Below are 14055 nucleotides of genomic sequence, written 5' to 3'. Positions count from 1 at the left end.
AACTGAAGTGCAAAAAGGTAGGAAGAGGTAAGCTTTATCTATCATTACAAGCTCAAAAATTCCCCAGGGCCACCTATTGTTTCTTTCTCCTCCTTATAAAATCCTACACAGATTTGTACCTGTGTACATCATAGGCTGTAACGGGGCAGTCATCGTGCTCCAAGAAGATAAGAACTTAAACCCAGCCCTCAGAGAGGATAAGACTGTGGTTCCAGCTGAGGTAATTAGCTCTCAATTAGGGCATGAGTAGAGCTGTATAAATAGGGGCTCTGGGAGAGAAGAGAAGATTCTTGGTCCGGTTGTGGAGTAGGAGGGACCTGGCTACCAGGGAAGCTACAGAGGGTTCCTGAGACAGGGTAGTTTTGGGAAACAACCGGCAGAGCTGGGGAGCTATGGCCTGGTCCTACTTTTAGGCTGCAGACCCTAAGATAAGGCCTGAGGGTTCTAGGGTTGCAGGGAGGCAGCCAGCTCAGCAGAAGGTAGCAGGTTCACAACCCCTTGGCAATGATCAATGGCCATTTCAGACTGCAGTTTGGCCCTGAGACAAGGGGTTAGAGAGGGGCAGTAGGTCACTGAAGCAAGGTGGGTATTGGGGTTTCCTGAGGTAAGGACCCCCAGAGAGTGGGAGCACTGTAGCAAGGCAGTACTCTGAGGGAAGGGCATCATGGTCTAGGACGTATGCAATATAAATTGGTGAAGAATGGAAGGCAGATAATAGTACATGAGACACTGACCAGAAGAGAGCATTTCAGAGGTTGTATTGAGGGACCAGGAGAAGGTGCTGCAGTGCAGAGTCATGCCCAGTTACATGAGCCTCAGCTTTCTACTGCCCTTCCCAGTACCTCCATACATCTATCAATGACCTCTTCTCTATTCCTCTACATAGTCTGATAGGTGCTGGTGCTAGAGTCATTTTTACAGCTCCTGGTATAAGGAACAATTTTCCTCTCTCCACCCTGTTGGCTCCACATCATTTTTCAAAGCTCTATCTGAAAGAACTGACTCAGTTTTGTCAATTTGAGATCTACAGGTAAAAAAGCTAAATAGCAAATATTTCCAAAGCAGTCACTCTAAGCACAAATAGAGTGTTCCACTGGTTTCAGCTTGGCTGATATCAACAGAAGAAATACATATCACAGTTCTCTGTTAAGCTTCCTTGAAGTGTTTTGATTAATTCAAGACTGCTTTCAGATAGAAATCATTTAAAAGGATTCTTCATATGATAAGAAGTTTAATTATTGTAATTATAAATTGTATTGCAGTCAAATGGCAACCAAACTAAGCAGCTTTGAGTTTGTTACATATTTATATCAACAATATTCAAAACTGCCCTTTAACTAGAAAGCCTCCTCTGAACTTTGGAAAAAAATGCTAAGGGACTATAACATCTCTCTCACTGACCTAAATTGGTCCAGTAACAGGTATTACCTCACCTGTCTTGTCTCTTTAATGTCAAATAAATGCTTTTCCACAAATACATACACAAAAGCAGTATTTTTCAGTGCCAGCTTTGCATGGGAGACACACCAAACTGCTCTTCAACATTTTAAGAGCTCATTGAAATAATAGAGTGGCTACAGTTATTTCCATTATTAGGTTCATAAATAATACGTTTGGCATATTAGAGAGCTATCTTGTAGCTACTGGAATGTCACTGCATCTTCCCTGCTATCTTTAACACAGAAGCATGGCTTATCACAGGAAGTCTGGATAATGCCACCCACTTCTTTACACTGAGTATGGGCCATTTCATTTGCACCAGGGCTCAAATCCTGCTTACTTTTCCCATGCAATTAGTCCCAATAAATTCAACTGTGTTGCTCAATCATGTGAATTTAAGTTTCATACATAATAGAAAAGCCTGGAGATAAAGTAATTCTTAATTTTATCTCTCTCTTGAGGGAAAGAATCCATATCCCAGCCTATAGCAACAGTACTGTGAGCTGGATTTTTCCATGTGTGAGGTGATAGTGAAGTAAAGAGTATTGTCTCAAACTGACCTCCCCTGCTGATGCAAACTTCAGTCACAGGACTGCAGCTATCCGTGCATGCACTCTGTGGGGAAGATGGCTAATGGGGACTGTCAGTGCAGAACCTGTCAAGCCCATCTCAGCTCCTCTGCTTCCCAAACAGAAAATCCTCTGGTACTGGGGTGCAATAAATGCCCACAGAGCACAATGGATTAAAGTCCCCCTGCTTCCTTTTTCACTTTTCCATAGCAAAGTCAGTCAGAGAAGGTTAGCAAAAGGTAATAGTATTTACTCCTGTACATGGTGAGTCTACAGGATAGTCTACTTCACTCTCTTGGGCTCCGCTGAATGATTAAATCATTAGGTCCATTAAATGGAAATTCAGAGAAATTTGCCTTATCTCAATGTGTTATATTTCTGTTCATCTGAGATTAGTCAATTCAGAGTGATCATCTTCCTAGTTTATTGTCATGGATTACTCACATTTATGGTCCCTCACACGTGTATAGAAGGGAGGAGTGATAGGTTGTAGGTTTTATTTATTTTTTTTTCATTTTTTCTGAGGCTGAGGACCCACTAACAGGATTTAAACTCAGCATTGCAATATCCAAACTTTGGTCAGCCTGCCTTTGATATGAATCCATGGCCCTGAGTTAACAACCAAGCACCTCACACAATGTCTGGGGGAGATAGAATGACAAGCACAAAAACCAGTAAGGTAGACACCTAAGATAGCCAAAAGAAAAAGGCAAGGAAAGTTCTGTGGCCTAATCCCTGTCTCTCAAAGACTTTTAGGAACCTGACCATGTACCAGAAAACATCACCTTCCTCTGGTTGGGATTCACAGCCATGACACCTCAGTCAAAGAAGGGAGGGGAGGAAGAAAAAAATGAAGAGATGAAGATAGTAGTGGTGGCAGTAGCACTCGTATGATCTTCACTCCAACTTTAGAGCACTCTCTCATGATTTCTGTGACTGGTGCCACTCCACTAGTGGTTGAGAAGGTGTAAATAAAAACACAGGCTCTTTGCTGATGCTTTAATCATTACCACAGGATCTTGGGCAGAACTGGTCAAGACAACGTAGCATTTAAAATGCTGGGGACTGGTGGCATCTTGTTTGTGATGGTACTCCCACCAGTGCAGAGCAAGCATGGAAAATTTTATGGACAAACAAGCAAACATCAGAATAATGTTGGTAGGTTTTTTGTGGGGGGAGGGCTTGGTGTTGATTTTGGTAATAAACCATTGACCCTTCTTCCAAACACCAGATTCCTGTTCCAAGAGTGTTATCCGCTGGCCAAGCAGTAACAGATATTCATGGCTTTGAAGGCAAACTTGCGAGTAAATGAGAAATCTGTCACACACAGTCTGGATCTATTCTAACTGTAACTTGTTTTATTTTATTTAATATTCACCAGTGCTGAAACGGATGTGATCAACCAGTATGTTAACAGTTTCTTCCCTCTAGAATCAGTCCAGCACCTATGCCAGACTCCCAGAGTAAAACAAAAGTGGTCATGTGGCACTTCACTTTAAAGACTAACACAATAATTTATTAGGTGATGAGCTTTCATGGGACACATTTCTTCAGGTCTGGAGATAGCACTGAAAATGAACTGGCATGATTCATATATAACAGGGAGAAAACAAAAAAAAATGAAATGAAAACTGACAAATCAACTGGGAAGAGGGGTGAAGGGTAGGCAGGAAATTTCTTGTTGCAAGTACCTATTAAGTGACTTGCTGAGATCACCATGCATACCAAAGCTGGGGAACCTGTCCTTGTAATGCGTAGGGTAATTGTTATCTCTATTAAGGCCAAGGTGCAAAGTGTTGAATTTGAGAACAAATTCCAGTTTAGCGGTGTCCCTGCGTAATCTGGTGATACAGTCTCTTTGTTGTAGGATGCAGATTCTCAGGTCCTTAATACTATGGCCTACTCTGTTGAAATGCTTGCTAACAGGTTTACGTGTATTCAGATTCCTAATGTCTCATATGTGTCCTTTCATTCTTTGGCAAAGTGATTGTCCAGTCTGTCCAATATATGTAGCAGAGGAGCATTGCTGGCACATGATAGCATATTATATATAACATTAGTGGAGGCACAGGAATAGAAGCCCATGATCATGTAACTGACCTGGTTTGGTGCAGTGATGGTGCCTCCAGAATAAATGTGTGGGCAAAGCTGGCAATGGAGTTTGTTGCAAGGAAAAGTTCCAGGATTAGTATTTCTGTGGTATGGCCTGTGGTTGAAAGCGAGAATATTTCCTGAGGTTAGGTGGTTGTCTGTAGGCTAGCACAGGTGTCTCAAGATTCCCAGAGAGCAATGCTGCCTCCAGAATTCAGTCTGATCAGAACCTAAGGCAAAAGTGAAAACTCTCTTTCTGCTTATATAGTTTCTGTCTACCAAGGATCTCTGCCTCTACAAAGAAACTGCCTTACCATCACCTTATAATTACACAACATGGCTTCCTGGACTGAAAAATGTTGTTTGCAAAATAAGAGCACACAACCTGGAAGTTTACGTGAAACAGTAACATCTGGTTATCCTTCCCAGAACATGTTTACAGAATATTGGTGATGCACTTAGTATGCTCGGTAAAAGTTAAGAGTAATCATACTAATGACATCGAGGGACAGTTCAGAGAAAGTAGCAGCAGTAATAGAAATGGGCATCAGAATAGGAAGGAACAAAGCATTCAAGGTGCAGAAAGAATGAGGGATATTATGCAAAATGTGAGGTGGAAGGAATGTTGTAGCAATACTATTGTTTTATTATTAACTGTTTCCACATTAACAGTATTGGTTATAGCAACAGGCTGGCAGGGACCATCTCTGCCTGAAAAAGGAATTAATAATACTTACAACTAAGCAAATATCAAATCACACAGCAATTTAAATAAAGTTCATTTCAGACACCATCAGTGGTGCATCACCTATTTGTTGCTTTCTCATTGCAGTCTTTCAAGAGACCACTTACTTCCTGATGCTAAGCCACATTGTTATGTAGTTTCTTAGACTTTATTTTCTGCAAAATCTATTTCACAGTTTTATAAAGTTGTACTGACAAGAGTCATGCATATACCTAACAGAACCGGTGGGATGCTTACACATTACCTTTTATATTTTGAACTGCTAGTCAAAATTGCCTGCCAGAATCTGGTGTCTTACCAGTATGATGTCTCCATTGTGATCATCTCCAAACACCCAGCTTCATAATGCTAACAGCAAGCTGTGTTTGAAGAACTGATAACTTACCAACTGGAAAATGCAGGAAGTTATTCGTGCTGATGCAGACAAGTAATAATTAGACATGGCAGATGCTGCTCTGACTTCTGAACATTACTGCCAGTAAAATGTTGCTTACATTTATTGTATCTGGAGTTTTTAAATCTCTTGCATCATAAATACACTATACAGCAGGCAGGAATTTAAATTTAAAACAAAAGGTAACACTGTTGCAATGACACACTTAGGAGACACAGATTTTTGGGACTGAAGAATAAGTAACATGTTGCCAAAATTGTCTGACCCACCATCCAAGGATGAAAACTAATCCTCTTTATGCATATAGTACATGTACTTCCCGAGTGAAGCATGTTCTTGCACTGCAGCATATCCAATTAAATATAAAACACCACCTGTAGCTTACATCTATGCTCCCTACTGTTGTGCTTGTCAGTGAACTTACCACCTAGCAAGGTGGGACATAATTGGATGGGAACACCTATCTGCAGATATTCATGCTGTAAGACTTGGCATTCAATGTGTTCTTCCGAGTCTTTGTAGGGAAAAAGTCCCAGTCGGTTTTTAGAAGGTTCTGTACAAGCAATCTTACAGAAGAAATATAAAACCGAGGCCCTGACCAATCATCATTAAAGATCACTCTGAACTTTTTTTTTTTTTTTTTTTGAAGTGCAAGCATTTCAGGTAACTAGATTCTGTTAACCTACATTCCTCCTGCAATGTTATTGATATCCTTCACTTCCTGCTGTAAACTACTGTGTAATTTACTGTATAGCGTTCCTCAGCTTCCAATTTACCCAGAGGTAGCTGCACTATAAATTATTAGTGTGCAAGTTCAGTTCAAAAGTGTTTCTAGTGGGTTTAACAGGTCGATAGATCAATTGAAGAATTCTACCTCATTAGCAGATACTGGAAAACTGTAGGAAAGCAGATGATATGACAGAATAAGATCTTAGTCCTCAGGAAACTACCCAAGAACACCCAAGTATGCATGAAAGGCATGGACTAAAGTTTGTGTATTGTGTGTTTATGTTATCCTGACAAACCTTCAGAAAGGGTGGGTGGCAGCTGCCTCTTTTTTGATATGCCCAGTATATGGAGACTCTTTTTAGAGAAGACTGAGTAAGATACCTGTTCAGAGTTAGGTCAATAGTAGGGTGGTCAGTAATAGGGTGACATCCATGGCCAAATCCTACTTATTTTATTCTCTTGAGAATTCTCATTAATAATATCTGCTTAAAATGTGTGACTAAAACAAGCAAGATTTTGCTTAGGGGGACAAAGTTTCAATTCCTCTCTAGCAGCTAGACCACATGGTCTCCACATCCTGTTCTCCTGTCACTTCCCTTCCCTTGATCATTTATATGCAGAAAATAATAGTTAAACATCTACCAGTCAAACTGAACTCTATGCACACACATCCTTCTCCTACAATGTTATTTTATTTAAAAGAATTCTTATTAATGTATAATTTTAGAAGTGTCCATTCCTGTGTGGTCTCTCATTGTACATGTTTTTTCCCCAAACAAAGAAGGGGTACAGTCCCAATTTTGGAAAAAGGTATCTACAAAATGTTTCTACTTTCATCTGTTTTTAGTCTAAACCCTGTACTGAATGTTCATTTTGTATCCAAAGCTTTGTATAAGAACCAAACACTAGAGCTGCATCTACATGGCCCCTCCCTTTCAGAAGAGGCATGCAAATACGGCTGATCAGAAATGCAAATGGGTTGCAGATTTAAGTATCTCCTGCCTCATTTGCATTTTCTGGTATCATCTGACTTCCTGAAGAGCCATTTCTAGAACCCAAAGCATCCAGGCACCCCCCTTCCCCCTTTTGAAAGGACCCTTATTCCTGAAAAAAATTAGGAAGAAAGGTGCTTTCAAAAGTGGCATTTACTGTCAAATGAACCCCATCCACACAGCTCTTTGGCTTCCAGAAATGGCTCTTCCAGAAGCCAGATTAGTCAGAATATGCAAGTGATGTGAGATATTTAAATCTACAGTCATTTGCATTTTCGATTGGCCATATTTGCATGTCCTTTCTGAAAGGGAGGGTCCATGTAGATGCAGCTAAGGACACTAATTCATTAGGACAGAACCTCAGCCTCTGTAAGTTGTTTTATGAGATCTTATACTAGGTGAAAATATGTTCCAAAAGCTTCATTAAGGTTCCTACCCTGCATTGCCTCTTTTGTGGTTAATTGGTGTAGACAACAAACAAACTTTTGTGGTTTGTTAATCAGTGAAATTACTTATAATAAACAGCATTTAAATAGCGATAGTAGAAGTGGTGACTATTTCTGGTCTGGTATACCACTAGTTAATGTGCTACAGAATACATAACTATTGTGAGTGACATGAAGGAAGGAGAATCAATCAGATTTACTACCTGAGGCAGACTGTGAGGCAGTGCCAGTTATCTGAACTGAAACAATGAAACTTTGTGACTAGAATATTACTGATTAAGCTCTTGTACATTTCTGTCTTTCCTTAATCCCAGAGAAATTCTACTTGCTCATTCCTACCAATTAGAAAGACTTCACTTTAAACCTGTATTGAATGCTGATGAAAAACATTGCCAATTCTCATAAAATGCAGCATTAATTAGATGTTGGAAACACACAGTAAACTTAGATATCCATAAATGAAAGCAAATATTGAAGTTGACCATAAACTTTATTATGGCAATGCTGCAGCAAGACACTAATTAAGTTTGAGAAAACACTTTCATTTTAATCCACTGTTGCAGGATTTATCTTTAAAAATAAAATCTATGATGAAAGCGGGCATGGTGAATGTGTTTTGGAATTGGTATTGGAAAAAAAGAAACCCTTCAATATTAGGAAGTAATCTCTACTGAGAGCCAAATCGACAGTGGCATTGTTTGGAGTAGGTTTGGGTGATTTTTCGGGCTGATTTTTGTGTGTGACATTTTGCAAATGCTTGTTGAAAATTCCATTTTAAGATTGACTGGAAATGATTTGTTTATTATCCTGATTTTCATTTTTTAGGAATTGACAGCAAATTGAAAAAAATATTCATGTGTGCTGCTCTCTTATGAACTGTCTCAATACTATTCTGTGGCATATGTGATATCTATGAAAGCGCTGTCTGGAAAATGGAAACCCCTTCCAATAAAAATGAGATTTTTTGGGGGGAAAACCCACTAAATGATGATGAAATGTGAAAATTTTCAGGAGAACAATAATAAGGAATTTTTTTGTGGGAGGGGGGGTTGGGGGGCCTGGGTGTTAGACTCTTATCAATTCCAATGAAGCTTGCTGGAGAACCCAGCTGGAAGGGGCTGCATCTCAATTTCCTGGTGCATAAGGATGGGATGCGGGGTGGTCAGTTCCGTCACCAAAGGCCAGTATGTGAGTTTGTCAGCATTACTGTCAATCTGATTGTCAGCTAGCCAGGCAGGGAGTTGCCATTTTTACATTTTCCAGGAAAAGGCGTGGGGGCGGGGAAATCAATATTTTTGAGCAAAACCAATATTTTGTAAGGAATGTGGCAGAAGGAATGCAGTGCTGCTGAAGGCTGGGAGGAATGTGTCTCCCAGAGATCATTTGCATGAGAATGCAAAGGTGTGCATGTGTGATACCTTTCAGGCAAAGCCTAATGGGTAGAAAGTGAGCCATGAGATTTTGTCTATCGTAAACGCATTGTTGTAAAAATCACAATTTATGCTGACACTCAGTGTGGGAGCTGTGGAATCTCACCAATGCTCTGGATTGTTGTGGGGGACAGGGCAGTCACTATAGCTGCATGATTACACAGGGCTCCCTGGTTTAAACCATTGTAAGGGAGGAGGGGAGGGGTACTAGTTGAGCCAGCTTGCTGAGTGCCTTGGCCCTGCCTATGCCTTGGCCATATAGCTATAAGCCTGGCTTGACTAGCCCTCCCCACCTGTTGAAAGACAGAGCTGGATACTAGAATTTTCATGAAACTCCACACTGGAGATATTAAGAGCTGAAATCACAGAGTGGCAGCTGAGGCCATGCAGAGCTGAAATCACAGGGCCCTGCTTCAGGGCGATCCCCCAGTGGATACTGGCGGGCGGCCGGTAGGTAGAGTGGTGGATGACAGTGACCGGCAGGTGGCCGGTAAGGGAGCAGTGGCAGACAGCACGACCGGCGGGCGGCAGGTAAGGGAGCGACAGATGGCAGCGGGTGGCTGGCACACAGCCAGTAAGGGAGCAGCTGACAGACAGACCACACAACCAGCAGGCGGCTGGTAGGAGGAGTAGCCAGAAGCCAGCACGTGGCAGTCAGTGGGATGCTGCAGACAAGTGGACAGCTAGTACTGCCCTGGTGATGTATCTGTGGGCTCTGGGTCCAGGACTGCACCGCAAGAGGTACACCCTGTGACTGTGTGTGGGGGAAGGGCAAAGAGCCCCAGCAAGAGACTTGGTTCTATAGTGTATGGGGATGGTATCTTGTTAAAGGGGTTTGTCTCTCTTTGCTTAGATATACTGCATCTGTCACCATAAACTTGGGGTAGGTTATTGTCATTAAATAAGCTATTTGTATCTTAGACTCTGTGCTTATGGGGGGGCAGGAGAACTGCCTTACAGGCACCCAGCAAGTGGGATGAGATTGTCCCAGGCCACTGGGTGGGGGCTCGAGCCAGTTGGTTGTATCCTTGACAGGAACCCCCCTAGGAGCTGAGCCCAGCCCTTTTGGCAGGCACCTGACATTAATAGAAGGGTTAAATTTTATTATAGAAAAATTTGGTTTCGCAAAAAGGGCGTTTTTCATTATGAAATAAATCACTCAAATGAAGAAAAAAAATGTCCACCAGCTCAAGATAATAGGTGGTTTTGGTTCAGGTGTTGATAACATATTCCATGAAAACACCAATGCAGCTGCTACTGACCAGAACCCTGATTAACAGTAGCAATAATAAAAAGTCAGAGACTAAATAGAGAAGGAAAGTAAACTTTCCTCTTGGGATCTGAAAACTCTCACCATTGCTTGTACTCTACTTGTTCCATAGATAAAATAAAGGAGAGCAGTCTGATTCTAAAAGGAAAAGCTTTAACAAGGATCAATTTGTTATTTTCAAGATTTTTTTTCTCTATTAGCTGAGATTTCTTATCCAGATGAATTTCTCATCCACGAGATGAATTTTTGTGGACAGTCTGATAAAATTATTCTTGGACATGACTAAGTTAATGCCTCTTGAGGGTGATTTTAACAAAGCTCATGCTTTCCAGAGGCTTCCTACCACTCATATCTCAAAAACATCACATTGAAAAAAAACACACCTTTGACCCTGAAATGGATTTAAGGACAAATTCTGCCCTTTGTTCTATCCTTCCAACTGCAAAGGCTTCACCGTGAACATGTTTAATCTTTCAGTGCTTTTATTCTCTCCTTTAAAAAAGGAAACTCCATGGAAAAGGTTATATTCTTATGACTGAGAATTCAAATATACAACCATCCAAAAAAAAAAAAATCAGTACCAGAGACCACAGCCACTGCAAATCAGCCAAGTTGAACGTGAATTAATAGAGACATTGTAAAAATGTGTAGATAAAACTGACTTTTGTGTAGTCTGCATTAATTTGCACATGGAAATGTAATTTTCAATATCTTGATTTCAGTGTCATTAAAATTCTCAACCACTTTTTTTAAACTAAACTACAGAAAAATACTCCCATCAAACTATATTGGATTTGATTAGAATCTTGAGTGCAACATAACAGTCAAAGTTCACAGGATAATTGCTGGGCAACAAAATGACCCACACATTATATTTTTTCAATATTTTCAGGTTTAAATTGTTCAACGTTTGAAAATATAAATGCTAATTATTTGTTCTGGACTATGGCACAGCACCGTGAAATGTCCACCAGTTTATCTCCTCCCCATCCATCCTCCAGACCTCAAATATTCATGCTATATTAAGCTAAAATAATTGTTGCTGATAGAGCATGCTTTAAGCATTTCTCTGCAATAGGCATTTCTTTTTTAATGGCTGCAGATAACAGGACAGCATGTATATCTTTATCTTTGGCCTACATGTAAAAGTTACTTTTTCTTTTTTCTATGGAAGTATTGAGCAGTAAGTAAATGGCATTTTTTCTGTTGTAATACCAATTCATTAGTTTTGGAAATCTGTCTTAAACACAGGTTTTTCTAGTTTACGAATATGTGGGCTTTTATTCTGCAAACCTTTATAAAAGTAGTCTTTACTCACAAAAGTAACACCAGTGAAGTTAAATGAGCAGATACTACTCATGTGACTAATTATTTGCAGTATCAAAACCATAAACAATTTTGTGGAAGTAAGCTTGTTGACTCTGACAAAGTCATGCTCTGAATATTAGTGACAAGTAATAAAAAAAGTTTTCTAGCTACTGTGCTAGTGTTTTTGATTCCAGAGGAATTTATAACAACATTAAGCAGAGTATTAGTGCAAATGCAAATGGTGATCTTTCTAAAAGTAGCATGTTTCAGTTTGCAACATCCTCTCATGAATTTTCCATGTAACACAAGTACTGTGTGCTGATAAAACTGAGGCAGCCAAAGCTCATACATTTCACATTTGTATTACATTCTGAAGCTGAGTAATCACATTTGTAAAGCAACATAACTATTAAGATATATTTATTCTTGAGTGATGCTAGCTGCCCTATAATTTGATTTTGAAAGTAGTTTTCAGTGGTATACCAAATTTTCAACAGGCTTCCTAGCTTACAAAACTTCTCCCAAAATAAATCCATTTCCCTAAAGATTAACTTGGCTTCAGACCCCAGGACATAGTTTTGCTTGAAGTTTGGTGAAAATCAGAAAAGGTCATAAAATAAGTTGTTTAGACATCTTTATACGTCCTGCACATACGAGCTGAAATCTTGCAAGTGACCGAGCAGGGGTCCTGGTGGGGACATATATTAGAATGGAGGGGGTCAAAGAGGAGCTCATTAGATCAGTGATCTAAAGGGGAAACAGTGAAAATATCCTAAGGGAGGCAGAGTCTCTGGAACTGGACAGTGTGTTCATGAGCAATAATGGATTAAATGGCAATGGAGAATTGGCTAGTACCTTAAGGTTCATTTTCAGACTTGTGCATTTTTAAATGGAGATTTTTTTAAAGTTAAATGTGATTTCTCAGGTGTGAAATTTTCCAGGGGTGGGAGTACTGAGGACACTTTTGAAACCATACATTCAACTATAACTTTTTAAAGGAAATAGGTTTTGTTTGCAGAACAATTCTGGCATTCACATTCTCTTACAGTCCTATTGAATCCGATTCTGCCTTCAGATATGGTAAAGGCACTAGTATTACCCTCAGGAAGATTGCACTGGGAATAAAAACAAAGGTAGAATTATGGCCACACTGGTTACATTTAATCACTAGAATTTTTCATATGTACTTAGCTACATTCTTAGTGCAAATTTACTTTACCACCACTAATCACAGGTTTGATTCTCTATGATCCAATCCCACAGTCTCCGCACAGGTACACCTTGTATGGGTTACAATAAGATTTTGCCCATGAACCAATTGTAGGCTCCAGCCCACAGTGAACATAATATTTCTTTTCAGCATTTGTAGCGTCATAAATTGTTCTCAGACTATCCAGCACAGGATTATGGCCTATGTGGAGGATCAAGGGTAAGGGAAAATGCGATTATAAATAAATCTCATATCCAACCCCAAATGTATTCAGGCTACATCTACACAAGAAGCATCTGTCGGCAGAAGTGACTGTTGGAAGGAATTTCCTGAGAAAAATTCTGTCGACAGATTGGTCGTGTCTACACTACAGCATTCTTCTGAAAGATGATCTTCCGCAAGATCCTCTTTAGAAGGAGTGTGCCCACACACAAAAAAGCAGATCAACAGATCAAACTGCTCTTTCAATAGAGATACCCACACAGCCCCTAATCTTTTAGAAGAACAGGCCAGGGACTGAAAAGTCCAGCACCATGAGGATCTACAAGTGCCTTCCCCTCCCACCCCACCAAAAGAAGCTTTTAAAAAGGAGACAATCTCCCTGATCCACAAGCAGAAGTGGGCTTCTGGAAGATCCTCATTTTTTTGATTTTGGATTGACAGAGTGTATCTTTTAAGTGGACACTCTGCATGTTCTTTTCGAAAAAGTACCTGATTTTCTGAAAGAACTTGCTAGTGTAGGATGCGGCCATTGCATCTACACATAAAAGCAGATCGAAACAGCAATCTGCTCTGTTGACAGACAATAGCCAGACTGCCCAGCCCTCTCTCGACAGAGCGGCTGACCGGAAGCTCTGCAAACAGAGCTGCCTAGTGAACCAGAAGCCCTGTCTGTCAACAAAAGGAGCATCTACCCAGCAGTTTTCTTGATGGAAAACAGTTGAGGGAGGGGTTATACCGAAATGGGAGGAGATATAATGCTGCCAGTGGATATGCCAACTTTTGTCAACAGACTGTCAACAAAGCACGTGTTGTGTGTAGACACTATGCGTTTTTTCCCCAACAAAATCAGTTCTGCTGGGAAAAGCCTTCTCGTGTAGATACAGCCCCAATGAATATGGAATCAGGAGCAAAACACCACTCTCTGGGGGTGGGGAGGCAAAGTAAATTATACTATGTACAAATATCTTTGAAAAGTAACTTTTTTAAATACGAAACTTCTTTTGTTACAAAGCAATTATTGTATTTGGAATGAAAATTACAAGCTACACCAGAAAGCTATATAAATCCTATATCACTCCATTTCACCTCTCTACTGGACAATCTCTTGTCATATCACTCTCTTTTCTCTGTCATCGATTCCAACTTCTTCGATCCTTTCATCCACCGCTCCTACAATGTTGTCCATGCCTTTTACCCAGCCACCCTCTG

This window comes from Carettochelys insculpta, chromosome 14 (genome assembly GCF_033958435.1).
Source record: "Carettochelys insculpta isolate YL-2023 chromosome 14, ASM3395843v1, whole genome shotgun sequence".
NCBI classification, from domain to species: domain Eukaryota; kingdom Metazoa; phylum Chordata; order Testudines; family Carettochelyidae; genus Carettochelys; species Carettochelys insculpta.
The sequence above is the reverse complement of the archived record's forward strand: the minus strand, read 5'-3'. Positions refer to the sequence as shown.